Consider the following 16,768-nt stretch of genomic DNA (forward strand, 5'->3'; position numbering starts at 1 on the left):
AAATTCATTTGTCTTTACCTTTTCCCCCCTTTTTGGTCAAGATCTTTATATCTTTGCATTGGTAGTTGGTGCTTGGTAGTAATCCCTTGGTGCCAGGGAGGTTCATCCCTGGGAGTCATGCCCCACACTGGGGGGAAGGTAATATATTTATATGTTGAGTTTGGTTTAGATAGAGGCCCCATTTGTGCAACAAGGTGGATCCCAGGAGGCAACTTTTAGGCAACCTATAATACTAGACTGTTTCAATTTCAATAATAAACATTCATACTCACAGTCATCAATATCAAAGGCCAATCAACGGTCATCCTCATTCACTAGTCATTGCCACTGTAGTTGGGGGGAATTCTTTCTTATCCATTGTAGAATGAAGCAGAGCACCCTAGGATTAGAACTTGATAATACTTTAGTTATTGGGTGAATCTCCAGCCACCATGACAATGCCCCATGAACATCTGAATACATTTATATGTCTTATGTGTATGCCCAGTTGAGCTTTCACCCATGTATCCCCTGTCACTGACACCCTGCACCAGTGATTCTCTCCTTTCAGAATAGTATGCTTCTGTGATCCGAAACTTCAAAAATGAAGCCAACAAAACAAGCAAATAAAATTAGTAAGAAAATAAATAACAATGATAGTTTTTAAAATGAAAAAGCACAAAAATTAAAAATAATTGGAAAAAATAAAAGAAATAATTTTAAAAACAAAAATTTTGGCACTGTCTTTTTTATATTTTTAAAAATTTTTTCATTATCATTATTTTAAAGATACATGAATCACACAAAATATCACATTAAATATATAAGAGGACCCCATATATCCCACTAACCACAACCCCCACTCCTTCACATCAACAACTTCTTTCACTAGTGTAGTACATTCATTGCATTTCATGAGTACAGTTTGGAGCATTGCTACATAGCATGGATGATAGCCTATGTTGTAGTTTACACTCTCTCCCAGTCCATTCAGGAGGTAATGGCAGGATATATAGAATCCTGCATCTATCCCTGTAATATCATTGAGGACAACTCCAAGTCCCAAAAATGTCCCAATATCACACCTCTTTTTTCCTCTCCCTGCCTTCAGTAACTCCCATGGCTACCATCACTACATCAATGAAATAATTTCTTCCATTGCTAGAGTCACAATATTTCTATAGCAGAATACCAGTAATTCCACTCTAATCCATTTTTTTATTTTCCCATAACTATTTTATTGATACTATTAAAGGAGCAATATTAAATCTTACAGATAATGTTTCTTTTTTTTTTCTTTACTTTATTCTATTACATATTAAGGAACTAGAGTTGCCTGAAAAGAGAATGACATGGATTATTTCTGCAAGCTTTTTTGACAGAATTATGGTGCTGTCATAATTAAATATAACTTCTATGTATTTAAGGTAATAACTGGGCCATTAACATTTTTAAAGGCCTTCAAAGTTAATCAGAAGCTACATTGTCCATGTTTTCTTTTATCAAAAATTTGTCTTTTTTAAAATACACAGATCACACAAAATGTTACATTAGAAAATATAAGTGGTTCCCATATACTCTACTCCCCAGCCCCGCAATCCTTCCACATTTACAACCTCTTTCATCAGTGTGGCACATTCATTGCCTTTGAAGAATATATTTTAGAGCACTGCTACACTGCATGGATTATAGTTTACATTGTAATTTACACTCTCTCCCAGTCCATTCAGTGGGATATGGCAGGATATATAATGTCCTGCACCTATCCCTTCAATATCATACAGGACAATTCCAGGTTACAAAAATGCCCCGATATTACACCTCTTCTTCCCTCTCCCTGCCCTCAGCAACTCCTGTAACAAATGTCTCCACATCAATGATACAATTTCTTATTGTTAGAGTCACTGTAGCTCTATAGTAGAGACAGCTTGATTTGCTTAATTCATATAATAGAGGTCATGTAGTATTTGACCTTCAATGCCTGGCTTGCTTCACTGAACATAATTCAAAATTCATCCATGTTATCCCATGTGTTAGTACTATATTCCTTCTTACAGCTGAGTAGTATGTATATACCACATTTTATTTATCCATTCATCTGTTGACGGGCATTTGAGTTGATTCCAACTTTTGGCAGTACTGAATAAGGCTGCTATGAACATTAATGTGCATATATAGGTTTGTGTCCTTGTTTTCAGTTCTTCTAGGTATATATCCAGCAGTGGAATTGCTGGGTCATATGACAAATCTATAGTAAGTTTTTTGAGGAACCACCTAACTGTCCTCCACAATGGCTGGATCCTTCTACATTCCCACCAGCAGTCGATGAGGATTCCCATTCCTTTGTGCCCTCTCCAACATTTGTAGTTTTTGTTTTTTTAACAGCTGCCAGCTAATGGATGTAAGATGGTGTCTCACTGTAGCTTTGATTTGCATTTTCTAATAACTGGTGATGTTGACCACTTTTTCATGTGCTTTTTAGCCATTTGTATTTCTTCTATGGAGAAGCATCTGTTCAAATCTCTTTTCCGTTTTTTTAATGGGTTGTTTGTCTTTTTATTTTCAAGATATAAGATTTCTTTATATATGCTGGATATTAGTCTCCTATCAGATATATGGTTACCAAGTATTTTCTCCCATTGTGTAGGCTGTCTTTTCACTTTCTCAATAAACTCCTTTGAGGTGCAAAAAGCTTTAATTTTGAAGAGGCCCCATTTATCTATTTGTTCTTTTGCTGCTCATTCTTTGGATATGAAGGTCATGAAGCCATTTTCAATTCAATGTCCTGTAGATGCTTCCCTACGTTGTTTTCCAAGTTCTTTATGGTCCCGGTTCTTATATTTAGGTCTTTGGTCCATCTTGACTTGATTTTCTTAAGGTATGAGATGGCAATTCTCTCTCATTCTTTTGCATATGGATATCTAGTTCACTAAGCACCATTTGTTGAAGAGGTCATTCTCTTCCATTTGAGTTGGTGGCCTTGTTGAATATCAGATGACTGTAAATGCAAGAATCTATATTAGAATTCTCAATTTCCATTGGTTAGTATGTCTATCCTTGTGCCAATACCATGCTGTTTTAATCACTGTAGCTTTGTAGTATGTTTTAAAGTCAGGTAGTGTGGTTCCTCCAATTTTGCTTTTCTTTTTCAATATATCTTTGACTTTTCAGGATCTTTTTCCCTTCCAAATAAATTTCATAGTTTGTCCAGTTCATTAAAAAATTCTAGGTTGATTTTTATTGGGATTGCATGAAATCTTTTAATCAATTTGGTTATGATAGATATCTTAATGATATTTCATCTTCCTATCCATGAACAGGGAATATTCTTCCATTTATTTGAGTCTTCTTTGATTTCCTTTAATGGTGTTGTGTAGTTTTCTGTGTATAACTCTTTTACATCTTTAGTTAAATTTATTCCAAGGTATTTTATTCTTTTAATTTCTATTGTAAATGGGATTTTTTCCTGATTTCCTCCTCAGATTGCTCATTATTAGTGTACAGAAAAGCTACTGACTTTTGCACATTAATCTTATAACTTGTCACTTTCCTGAACTCATTTCTAACCTGTAGAAACTTTGTTGTAGATTTCTCCAGGCTTTCAATGTATAGGATCATGGAATCTGCAAATAGTGAAAAATTTTTTTTCATTTCCTATTTGGATGACTTTTATAATTTTTTCTTGCCTAAGTCCTCATCAAGTACTTCTAATACAATGTTAAATAAGAGCAGTTACAGGTGGCATTCTTGTCTTGTTCAAGATCTTAGAGGGAAAGCTTTTAGGATTTCATCATTGAATATGATGTTAGCTGTGAGTTTTTCATATATATCCATTATTGTGTTGAGAAAGTTTGCCTCTATTCTTATTGTTTTGAAGTGTTTATATCACAAAAGGGTGCATCCATAAATATGATCATGTAATTTTTTTATTTTAATCTATTGATCTGGTGTATTACATTAATTTTCTTATGTTGAACCACCCTTTCATACCAGGGATGAAACTCACTTGGTCTTAGTGTATAATTCATTTAATGTGCTCTTAAATAAAATCTGCAAGCATTTTGTTGATGATTTTAACATCCAGTTTCATTAGAGATATTGGTTTGTAATATTCTCTTCTGGTAGTTTCTTTATTTGGCTTAGTTGATGCTGGCATCATAGAATTAGTTAGGCAATGTTCCCTCCACTTCTATTTTTGGAAGTGTTTAGCAGGATTGGTGTTAATTCTTTCCAGAATGTTTAGTAGAATTCATCTGTGAAGCCAACTGGTCCTGGGAACTTCTTAGGAGGTTTTTGATAACTAATTCAATCTTATTGCTTGCGATTGGCCTGTTGAGTTCATTAATTTCTTCTTTTGTCAATGTAGGCTTTTTCTGTGATTTTAAGATTTGTTATTTTCCTCTAAATTATCCGTCTTTTTGGCATCCAATTTTTCAAAGTATCCTTTTATGATACTGTTTATTTCTGTGGGGTCAGTGGTAGCATCCCCTTTCTCATTTCTTATTTTAAGTATTTGCATCTTCCCTTTTTTTCTTTGTTATTTTAGCTAAGGATTTGTCAATTTTATTAATCTTCTCAAAGAACTAGCTTTTGATTTTATTTTTCTAGTGCTTTATTTTCAATTTCATTTAGTTCTGCTCTAATCTTTATAATTTCCTTCTTTCTACTTCAACTGGGATTGATTTTTGTTCTTTTTTTAATTCTTGTAAGTGCATATTTAGGTCTTTGATTTTTACTCTTTCTTATTTTTTAATATAGGCATTTTTGGCTATGAATTTCCCTCTCAGTACAGCTTATTCTGTATCCCATAGGGTTTGATACATTTTGTTTTCATTCATTTCAAGGTAGTTACTGATTTCTTTTGCAATTTCCTCCTTTACCCACTAACTGTCTAAGAATGTGTTGTTTAACTTCCGCATCTTTGTGCCTAATCTGATTCTCTATCCCTTACTGATTTTCAGCTTCATTCTATTGTGGTCAGAGAAATTACTTTCTTTAATTGCAATCTTCTTGAATTCATTGAGAGTTGTTCTGGTGCCTGGGATGTGATCTATCTTGGAGACTGTTCCATGTACACTCAAGAAGAATGTATATCATTCTGTATTTGGTTGTAAAGTTCTCTATATCCTTACTTAGTCCAAATCCTCTAATGTATTATTCAAGGTCTTTGTTTCTTTATTGATTCTCTGTCATGATGTTCTGTCTAATGATGATAATGTTGTATTAAAGTCCCCCACAATAATTATAGAGGCATCTATTTCTCCACTTAGATTTTCAATATTTACCTCATATATTTTGAGGCACTTTAGTTAGATGCATAAATGTTTATGATTGTTCTTTCTTCTTGATAGATTACCCCTTTTACTAATATATAGTGTCCATCTTTGTCTCTTAAAATAGTTTACATTTAAAGTCATTTTTTCTGATATTAGTATAGCTACTCCCACATATTTTTGGTTATTTGCATGTAAAATTGCTTTCAAACTATTCACTCTCAGCCTCCTTCCATCCCTGAGTCTAAGGTGAGTTTTCTACAGACAACTTATAGATGGCTCATATTTCCTTATCCATTCCTTATCCAATCTATGTCTCTTGATTGGAGAGTTTAAGCCATTAATAATCAATGTTATTACTCTCAAGGAATTACTTATATAAGCCATAACACCTCTATGTTTATGTATGCCATATGTTGTTTAATTTCTCTTTTTATATTTTAGTTATTCTTACATGCTCCTCCAACTCTCTCTCCTGCTTTTTCCTTTCAACCTGCAGAACTCTCTTAAGTATTTCTTGAAGGGCAGTTTTCTTATCAATAAATTCTCTTAATTTCTATTTATCTGTGAATATTTTGAACTCTCCCTCATTTTTGAATGCCAGCTTTGCTAGATGAAGAATTCTTGGCTGTAAGTTTTTCATTTTAGTACCTTAACCATGTTATACCACTGACTTCTTACCTCCATGATTTGGATGAGAAAACAGCACTTAATCTTATTGAGCCTCCCCTTTATGTGATGGATCTCTTTTCTCTTGCTGCTTTCAGTATTCTATCTTTGCCTTGAGCATTGCACAACTTGAAAAGTATATGTCTTGGAGTAGATTTGTTAAGATTTATATTGTTTGGGGTGTGCTCTGCTTCCTGCACATGTACATCCATGTCCCTCAGTATGGTTTGGGAAATTTTCTGGCATTATTTCCTCCAACTCTCCTTCCACCCCCTTTTCCTTCTCTACTTCTGGGATGCCAATAATACATATGTTTGTGTGGTTCATGTTGTCATTCAATCCCTGAGACACTGGTAGACTTTTTCTACCTTTTGATCTATCTGTTCTACTATCTGTCTGAATACAGATGTACTTTCATCCATACCATTGGTTCTTTCTTCTGCCTGTTCAAATCTGCTATTATGTGCCTCCAGTGTATTTTTTTAATTTCTTGCATTGTGTTATTCATCATGATCATAATGTTTCTCATTTATGTATGTTTCAATATGCTTTCCCAGTGTCTTTTTAGTAGCCTTAATCTCTTACTTCACTTCACTAAATTGAGTTGTGACATTTGTTTTGACATCTCAGTTAAGTTGTTAGACTTTCTGCATCTCCTCATGGTTTTTAGATTGTTCATTAGACTTGGCCATGTCTTTTTGTTTCTTAATGGCTTGTAATTTTTTGTTAGTGTCTTGATGGGTTTATTCAGTTGGTTAATTTCTCTTTCTATTCTAATTTTTTATTTTGTTGTTGTTGTGTGCATGGTAAGGCTTCACTTTGACATTTCATTCCTCTTATTTTATTTTCTTGCTATTGTCTGTGTTCCCTTAAAAATAATTAGGACTATAGAAAGGATAGAGATAAGAAGAGAAAAGGAATTGTAATAATCATAGTAAAAAAGTTAGAAGAGGAACTGTAGTAGGAATATAAATATTTAACACATAATAAATTATAAGATTACAGAGGAATAAGAATAAAATAGTGGAATAGAAAAAAATGAAATGAGAAAGAAAATACATGAAAATATATAGAATGAACTGAAAAGCTGGAATAAGACAGGAAAAGAAAATTTTTAAAAAAGAATGAAAACAGAAAAAAAAGAGGAGTAATAAAAAAATTGAAGACCAACAAAGAGAAATGGAATGAAAGAAAAACAACTGAAAACAGAAGATAGAAAAATGAAGGAAGCAGATGCAGATCAAGCAGTTGGGTGTGTGCCTACCACATGGGAAGTCCCAGGTTCAGTTCCCAGTGCCTCCTTTAAAGAGAGAGAGAGAATAGACACAGAGCAGACAGTGAGCACAAACAATGGGTGGAGGGGAGAAATAAATTAATTAATTAATTAAATCTTAGAAAAAAGAAAAAAATTAAGAATAATGATGGAAAGAAAAAAATTGGAAAAAGAAAGAAAAGGAAAGCAAAGAAAGGGGAAACACAACAAACAAACAAACAAAAAAACAAAATAGCAGCAACTAAAAAGAAAAAAATAAACAACAATGGAAGAACAGCCTCCCCCCTTAGGCCCCTAAGGGGCTTCTCAGGCTGCCAGTGTTCATCAATCAATCACCCTCTGAAGGTGATATACCATGTTTTAGCCAGTAAATTAAGGGGGGGAAAGGAACCTTAAAAAAAAGAAAACCTTTTTAAAATAAAAAGAATGGCCATATATTCCCTGTCATAAGGTATTAACTGGATGCCTAATAACCCAGTGGATCACTCACTGGATCATTTCTCTAAGGAGTCCAGAGAGTCAAACCAGGGACCTCATATATGCAAGGAGGGAATTCCTCCACTGAAGTAAATTGCCTCTTTAGACTGATTAGGCTTCATAAAATTATCTGCCCCCCTTTTCACAGACATTTTAGACTGCAGTTTGCTAGAGTCCTGCTGATTAGCCACCTGTCCTGCCACTCTTTAATCTAGTTAACTTCATCTAAATTGTCAAACTTGTTGGCATATAATTTTTCATAGTATCATCTTATGACACTGTGTTTCTTTGTGCCAGTGGTGATGTCCCCCCTCTCATTTCTGATTTAATTTATTTCTATCTTCTCTCAATTTTTCCTTATTTAACTAACAGATGGTCAATTTCGAAAACTAATCATGTTGCATCTATTTTTTTTTTCAATTTCAGTTAACTCTACTTTAATATTTGCTATTTCTTCTCTTCTGCTTGCTTTGGGATTATTTTGCTGTTCTTGCTCTAGTTCAGCAATTTGACTATTGCTTTCTCTTCTTTTTAATTTAGACATTTAGGACAATAAATTTCCATCTCAGCTATTCTTTCTTTGCATCCCAAATATTTTGAAATGTTTTGTTTTCATTTTCATTTGCTTCAAGATATTTAGAGATTATTTTTGCAGTTTCCTCCTTCAGAAACTGATTAAGAGTGTGAGTCCATATATTTGTGAATTTTCCAGTTATCTGTCCGTTATTGATTTCAGCTTCATTCTATTGTGGTCAGAGAAAGTGCTTTGTATAAATTCAATCTCTCTAAATGCCTTGATACTTTTTCTATGACCTAATACGTGTTCTAGCCTGGAGAATGGTATCCATGAGCACTCAAGGAGAATGTATACTCTGCTGTTTTGTATTACAATAGTCTGTATATGTCCATTAGATCTAGTTCCTTTAATGTATTATTCAACATCTGTTTCTTTATTGATACTATTTCTAAATGTTGTGTCTATTGCTGAGAATGGTGTATTGAATACCACCAATATGCCTGTATAGACATTTAATTATCTCCTTAGTTTTGTCAGTGTTTGTGTCATATATTTTGGTGTCCCTCTGGTTAGGTGCATAACTATTTATGATTGTTCTTTCTTCTTGGTGAATTGTGCCTTTTATTTATTTTTTATTATCTTTTTTAAAGATGCATAGATCACACAAAATGTTACCTTAGAAAATATAAGAGATTACCATATACTCCACTCTCCACACCCCCACTTCTCCCACATTGACAACTTCTTTCATTAGTGTGGTATAGTCATTGCATTTGATGAGTACATTTTGGAGCATTGCTACTTAGCATGATTATAGCTTATGTTTAGTTTACACTCTCTAACAATCCATTCAGCACATTATGGCAGGATATATAATGTCCTCCATCTGTCCCTGCAATATCATTGAGGACAACTCCAACTCCTGAAAATGCCCAATATCACACCTCTTTTTCTCTCACGCCTTCAGCAACTCCCATAGCCACTGTCTCTACATCAGTGAAATAATTTCTTCCATTGCTAGAGTCATGACAATTCTTTAGTAGAATACCAGTAAGTCCACTCTAATCCATATTTTATTCCTCCATCCTTAGGACACTGGAATGCCAATATCCACTTCACCTTGAAATTGAGAGGAGGTTTAGATCCCACATGGCTTATGGATGAAACTCTCCTGCTTGCAGCTGTAGACTCTCTTGGTTCCCTGGTGTGGTGGTTGATTGCTTTGAGTTACAGTGTGGTGTCTTTGTGTTTCAGCCTGAGGTGTTTCCTTAAGAATTTCTTATAGGACAAGTCTTCTTGTTATGAATTCCCTCAACTTTTCTTATCTGGAAATATGTTAATTTTTCCCTAATTTGTGAATGGCAGTTTTGCCAGATGTAAAATTCTTGGCTGAACATTGTTCTCTGTCCATACTTTAAATATGCCCTCCCACTGTCTTCATACCTCCTTGGTTTCTGATAAGAAATTGGCAGTTACTTTTATCAAGACTCTCTTGTCAAGAAGCGGACTTGGCCCAGTGAATAGGGCATCTGTCTACCACATGGGAGGTCTGTGGTTCAAACCCCGGGCCTCCTTGACCCACGTGGAGCTGGCCCATGTGCAGTGCTGATGTGTGCAAGGAGTGCTGTGCCATGCAGGGGTGCCCCCCACATAGGGGAGCCACACACACAAGGAGTGTGCCCCATAAGGAGAGCTGCCCAGCATGAAAGTGCAGCCTGCCCAGGAATGGCACCACACACAGAGAGAGCTGACACAGCAAGATGATGCGACAAAAAGAAATACAAGATGATGCAACAAGAAGAAACACAGATTCCCATGTTGCTGACAACAAAAGAAGCAGACAAAAAGAAGAACACATGGCAAATGGACACAGAGAACAGACAACTGGGGTGGGGGGAGGGGAGAGAAATAAATAAAACAAGTCTTAAAAAAGAAGACTCTCTTGTATGATAAGTGGCCTTTCTCTTGTTGCTTTTATGATCTGCTTTTTTTTTTTTTTTGGCCTTCAACAATTTAATTACAATGTGTCTTGGTGTGAAGTAAAACTTTGAAATTCTTTCATGAATCTTGAAAGGAAAAGATTTTGTTTCTCAAATAATCCATTCCTGTGGGTCAGACTCTTTTGATTGGACTATGTCATAATATGTTTCTCAGGTAGAGTCTTTGTCCTCCTTTTGGGTGAGTTATAAATGGAGGCACAGAGACAGACACATAGAGGAAAAGGAAACCACCATATATATTGATCCTGCCATATGAGAAAGAGGTCTGCAGGAATACAGAGAAGCACTGAAGACTGAGAAAGGAGGCCAGAAAGAGACAATCCTATATCTGGTTGCAACAGCTGAGCTTCAGGAGATGGTAAATTCAAGAGGGAAAGGCCAAAACCTTGTTAAGGATCGACAGCCATCTTGTTTCACCACACAGATGAACAACAGGGTTAACATTTAGCTTACTTTGTTGAGAAAGCACATCTGACTATGCCTTGATTTGGACATTTCACAGTCTCAGAACTATAAGCTTTTGCCTTAAATAAATCCCCTTTATTAAAGATACTCTATTTCTGATACTTTGCATTGGCAGGTTTTTGGAAACCTAAAACACTTTGTATAGGCCTCACAGATTATCTTATTTATAATTTTGGGGGCTTTCTGAAAGTATAAATTCATGTCTTCCATGTATTTGGTAAAGGTTTCATCTACTATTTCTTCAAATATACTTGTGCCCTTTCTCTTGCTCTTCTTCTTCTGAGGCTCCCATAAAGCATATATTCTTGTTTGTCACATTGTCATACAGGTCCCCTAAGCTTGGCTCATTTTTTTTTTCCATTTTCTCTTTCTTCTTTTAGCCAGAATAATTTCAATTATGTCTTCTAGTTTGCTGATTCTTCTTCCTTTTCAATCTGTTGTTTACCCTGTCTAGTATATCTTTTACATATTTAAAAATTTTATTGAAGTATAACATTCATATATGAACATGCATAATCAATAATTGTAGAGTAAAAGTTGTGAACTTACAAAACAAACATGCATAATATCACAGAGGGGACCCACATATCACCCCAAAACCAACACCTTGCATTGTTGTGAAACACTTACTACACATTATGAAAGAATATCATCAAAATTTTACTATTGTTCATATCTTATGTTTTGTGTATTACCCCCAACCCAGCCTATTCTTGTATTTAATATATATATTTATTATAGAAGCTGTGAACTTACAGAATAATCATGCACAAGTGCAGAATTCCCACACAAAATGCCTTTAGCAACACTGTGGTTGAATATTTGCTACAAATTTTTAAATAATATCATCAGACTATTACCCCCAACAATGGTCCATAGTATATATTTGACCCAAATTTTCCAGATTTCCCCATTGTTAACAGTACATCTTTGGCATAGATGCAAGAATATTACATTATTTCTTTCTGTTACCCACAGTCCATATGTCACACCAACTGTATTTTTATCCCATGCTTCTTCACGTTCCTACTACCCTGCAATAATGATTTATGTTTACTCTAGCTCACAGAAAGACACTCTTGCATTTGTACCATCAACCACAATTCTCATCCACCTCTGGGTTCACTGTGTTATTCAATTCCTAGATTATTTTCTAGCTTTCTTTCAATTTACATTTACATCCTTAAACTACCATTTCCAACCACATTCCCACTTATAAATCAGCTGCTATTCTACTATAATGTGTTACTATCAACTCTATCAATTTCCACAGCACTACAATAAAGTTAATTAAAACTTCTTCATACATTAAGCATCAGTACTCCTTCACAGCCCTTCTTTCATCTCCTATAACCTATACTATGTGTTCTAACTCCATGTGTTTATTCTTCATATTTATTTCATATTAGCAAGACCATGCCATATTTGTCCTCTTGTGTCTGGCTTACTCCACCTAGCAAAATGTCCTAAAGATTCATGCATGTTATCATATAAGTCCCAATTTCATTTCTTCTTACTGTGGCATAGTATTCCATCCCATGTATATACCACATTTTGCTTATCCATTCATTGGTTGATGGACACGGGTTGTTTCCATCTTTTAGCAATTGTGAATAATGTTGTTCCTAATATAAACATCATTGTGCCGATAATTGTTTGTGTCACAGTTTTCAGTTCTTCTGTATTAATTCCTAGTGGATAAATTGCTGGATCAGTTGTAAGTTCTATACTTAGCCTCCTGAGGAACTGCCAAACTGTCTTCCAAAGAGGCTGCATTTTACAACCTCACCAAGAGTGAAGGAGTGTTCCTTTTTCTCCCTATCCTCTCTAACACTTATTATTTTCTGCTTTTTAATAATGCCCATCCTATGTGGTGTGAGAAGATATTTCATTGTCATTTTGATTTTTGTTTCCCTAATAGCTAATGATATGGAATATTTTTAATATACAATGTCCATTTAAACCTATTGCCCATTTTTAATTGGATTGTTTATCTTTTATTGTTGAGCTTTATTTTCTCTTTATGTAGAATGGAAATCAAACCCTTATAGGATATGTGGTTTCCAAATATTCTCTCACATTAGGTGGGCTTCTTTTTCACCTACTTGATGAAGTTCTTTGAATCACAGAAGTGTTTAATTTGAGGAGGGCTCATTTATCCATATTTTCTTCTGTGACTTGTGCTTTCATTGTAAGGTTTATGAGTCCACCATCTACCACCAGGTCTTGAAGATGTTTCCCTACATTTTCTTCTATGAAGTTTATGGTTCTTGCTTTTATATTTAGATCTTTGATCAATTTGGAGTTAATTTTTGGTAAAAGATGTTCTCTTTCTTTCTTTCTCTATGGATATTCAGTTCTTCCAGCTCTATTTGTTGAAAAGACTATTCTGCCTGAGGTGGATGTATTTGACAGACTTGTTGAAAATCACTTGACCATAGATGTGAGGGTCTGTTTCTGAACCATCAATTCAATTCCATCGGTCTATGTGTCTAACTTTATGCCAATACCACACAGTTTTTACCACTGTACTTAGGTAATATGATTTAAAGTCCTGAACGGAGAGTCTTCCAATCTCATTTTTCCTTTTTAACATGTTTCCACCTATTCAGGACCCTTTACCCTTCCAAATAAACTTGATAATTGTGTTTTCCATTTGTTTAAAAATTACTGGTGTTATTTTTATTGGAATTGCCTTGAATCTCTAAATCAATAAAGGTAGAACTGACATTTTAATGATATTTAGTCTTCCAATTCATGAGCATGAAATGTTCTTCCAATTAGGTTTTTAAAATTTTCTTTTCACAATGCCTTGTAGTTTTCTAAATACTAATGCTTTACATCATTAAGTTTATTCCTATATATTTGATTCCTTTAGTTGTTATTGTAAATGGAATTTTTTTCCTGATTTCTTCCTCATATTGCACATTACTAGTGGATAGAAACATCACTAATTTTTGGTATTGATCTTGTATCCTGACACTACTGAAATCATTTATTAGTTCCACCTTCTTTCTTGTACATTTTTTCAGGACTTTCTAGGTATAGGATCATGTCACCTGCAAAAAGAAAATGTTTTATTTCTTTCTTTCTGATTTGGATGTCTTTTATTTCTTATTTTTTGCCTGATTGCTCTAGTTAGAACCTCTAACACTATATTGAAAAACAGCAGTGTTATTGGGCACCCTTGTCTTGTTCCCAATCTCCATGGCAAAGTTTCCACTTTTCACCTCTGAGTGACAATGCTAGCTGTGGGTTTTTCATATGTACCCTTATCATGTTGAGCAAGTTTCCTTCAATTCCTAGCTTATGTAATATTTTTATCAAGAAAATATGCTTTCTTTTGCCAAATGCCTTTTAACATTTGTCAATCAACAGTATCATATGATTTTCTTCTTTGATTTATAAATGTTGTGTATTATGGTGCTTGATTTTTTTTGTATTCAACTACACTGACTTAATGATGATGAATAATTATTTTACTGTGTTGGACTCCATTAGCAAGTATCTTGTTGAGAATTTTTGCATCTGTATTCATTAGGTAAATATGTCTGTAATTTTCTTTTTTTATAAAATTTTTACCTGATTTTGGCATTAGTGTGATATTGGCTTCACAGAATGAGTTTGGCAGGTTTCCTTCTTCAATTATTTGGAAGAGCTTAAGTAAGATTTGCATTCCCTCTTCTTTGAATGTTTGATAGAACTCACCTGTGAAACCAGTTGGTCCTGGGATTTCCATTTTGGGGAGTTGTTTGATGGCTGTTTCAATCTCTTTACTTGTGATTGGTTTGTTGATGTCCTCAATTTCTTCTAGGTCAGTTCATATTTTCCTAGGAAGTTTTCCATTTCATCTACATTATCTACTTTTTTGGCATAGAGTTGTGTATAGCATTCTCTCATGATCTCTTTTATTTCTGTGGGATCACTAGTGTCACTGTTTTCACTTTTATTTAATTTATTTGCATATTCTTTCTTTTTTTTTCTTTGTCACTCTAGTTAAGGGTTTGTTCATTTTGTTAATCTTCCTGACGAATTTTTGGTTTTATTAGTATTCTATTGATATTTTTTCTCAAATTCATTTATTTCTTCTCTGATACTTGTTATTTCATTCCTTCTAATTATTTTGGGATTGCATTGCAATTCTTTTTGTAATTCCTCCAGTTGTACAGTTAAGTCATTTATTTTAGATTTTTTGTCATTTTTAATTTAAGCAGTGAAGGCTCTAACGTTAGCTCTCAACATTGCCTTTGCTACAACCCATCAGTTCTGCTATATTATGTTATCATTGTCATTCATCTCAAAATTATTTTTAATTTCTCTAAAAATTTCTTCCTTAACCCACTGATTATTTAAGAATGTATTGATTAATATCCATATATTTGATTTTCTCTTTTTCTACCACTTGTTGATTTCCAACTTTTTCCCATTATGATCAGAGAAAATGCTTTGTATAATTTAGATCTTGTTGAATAAATTGAGATCTGCTTTGTTACTGAACTCACGGTTTATCCTAGAGAAAGAGCGATGAGCATTTGTAAAGAATAAACATCCCGCAGTTTTGGGGTGCAATGCTCTGTATATATCTGTTAGGTTTAGTCAATTTATCCTACTATTCAAGTTCTCTGTTTCTTTATTGATCCTCTGTCCAGATATTCTATCCATTGCTGAGAGTGGTGTATTGAAATCTCCAATTATTAGTGTAGAGATAGCTATTTCTCCCTTTGGTTTTACCTGCATTTGCTTCCTGTATCTTGGAGCATCCTCGCTAGGGTCCTGTACATTTATGATTAATATTTCTTCCTAGTGATTTTCACATTTTGTTGATATACAATGCCCTTTCTTGACTCTAATGACAGTTTTGCTTTTAAGGTCTATTTCATCCATTATAAGTATAGCTACTCCAAGTTTTTATCATTTTCCAGCCTTTCACTGTCAATATATTAGTATCCTTGGGTCTAAGTGAGTCTTTCATAGACAGCATATAGATGTCTCTTTTTTTTTTCCATTCCACCAGTCTGTGCCTTTTGATTGGGGACTTTAGTCCATTAATATTCACTGTTATTATGTAGAGGCAGTTCTTATTTCACCCATTTGGTCCTTTGAACTTCATCTGTCATTTTATTTTCACCACTCTTTAGACACTTTTAGTAACCTTTACTGATATAACCATCATTTCTAAACTCTCTTCCAAAGCTCTCCCTCCTATCTTTTCTTTCCAGGCTGTAGAACTTCTTTCATATTTCTGTAAAGCCCACCTCTTTATTATAAACTCTCTTAGGTTCTCTTCATCTGTGAATATTCTAAACTTACCCTCATGTTTTGAAAGACGTTCTTGCTGGATATTAGATTCCTGGTTGGCAATTTTTATCTTACAGTATTAAATATATCATACCTCTGTTTTCTTGTATTCATTGTTTCTGATGAGAAATTGGCACTTAATCTTATTGGGTATCCTTCATATGTTATGCTGACTTTTCTCTTGCTTGTCTCAGAATTACTCTTTGTCTTTGATATTTGACGTTCTGATTAGTGTGTGTCTCAGAGTTGGTCTATTCAGATTCGTTCAGTTGGGAGTATTGTGCTTCTTAGCCACAGATATCTATGTCCTCCATTGGGGCTGGGAAATTTTCTAACATTGTTTCTTCAAATATACTTCCTACCCCTTTTCCTTTCTCTTCTCCTTGTGGGACACCCATGACAGGTATTTTTGAACATCTCCTGCAGTCATTTATTTCCCTGAGAATATATTCAATTCTTTCCCTCCTTTCCTTCATCTGTTCCTTGTATATTCACTCTCAGAGGCCTTGTCTTCAAGCTCACAGGTCTTCCCTTCTATGTTCTCAAATCTGCCTGTTATAAACCTCTGGTGTATTTTTAATTTCATTTTTTGTGGGTTTCATTACCATAAGATAGGCTAATTATCTATGTATGCTTTCAAATTCTTCTTTGTGCTCACCTAGTGTCTTCTTAACATCCTTAATCTCTTAAGCCATCTCAAGGAATTTTTTAAGATTTCAAAAGCCTGTGTTTCTCTTTTGGTTTATTTTGTTCCTGATAATCAGTCATTTCTTTCTGTTTACGTATATGTGTTGGAATCTTTTGTTGCTGTCTGGAA

The sequence above is a fragment of the Dasypus novemcinctus genome, chromosome 6 (assembly GCF_030445035.2).
Source record: "Dasypus novemcinctus isolate mDasNov1 chromosome 6, mDasNov1.1.hap2, whole genome shotgun sequence".
NCBI classification, from domain to species: Eukaryota; Metazoa; Chordata; class Mammalia; order Cingulata; family Dasypodidae; genus Dasypus; species Dasypus novemcinctus.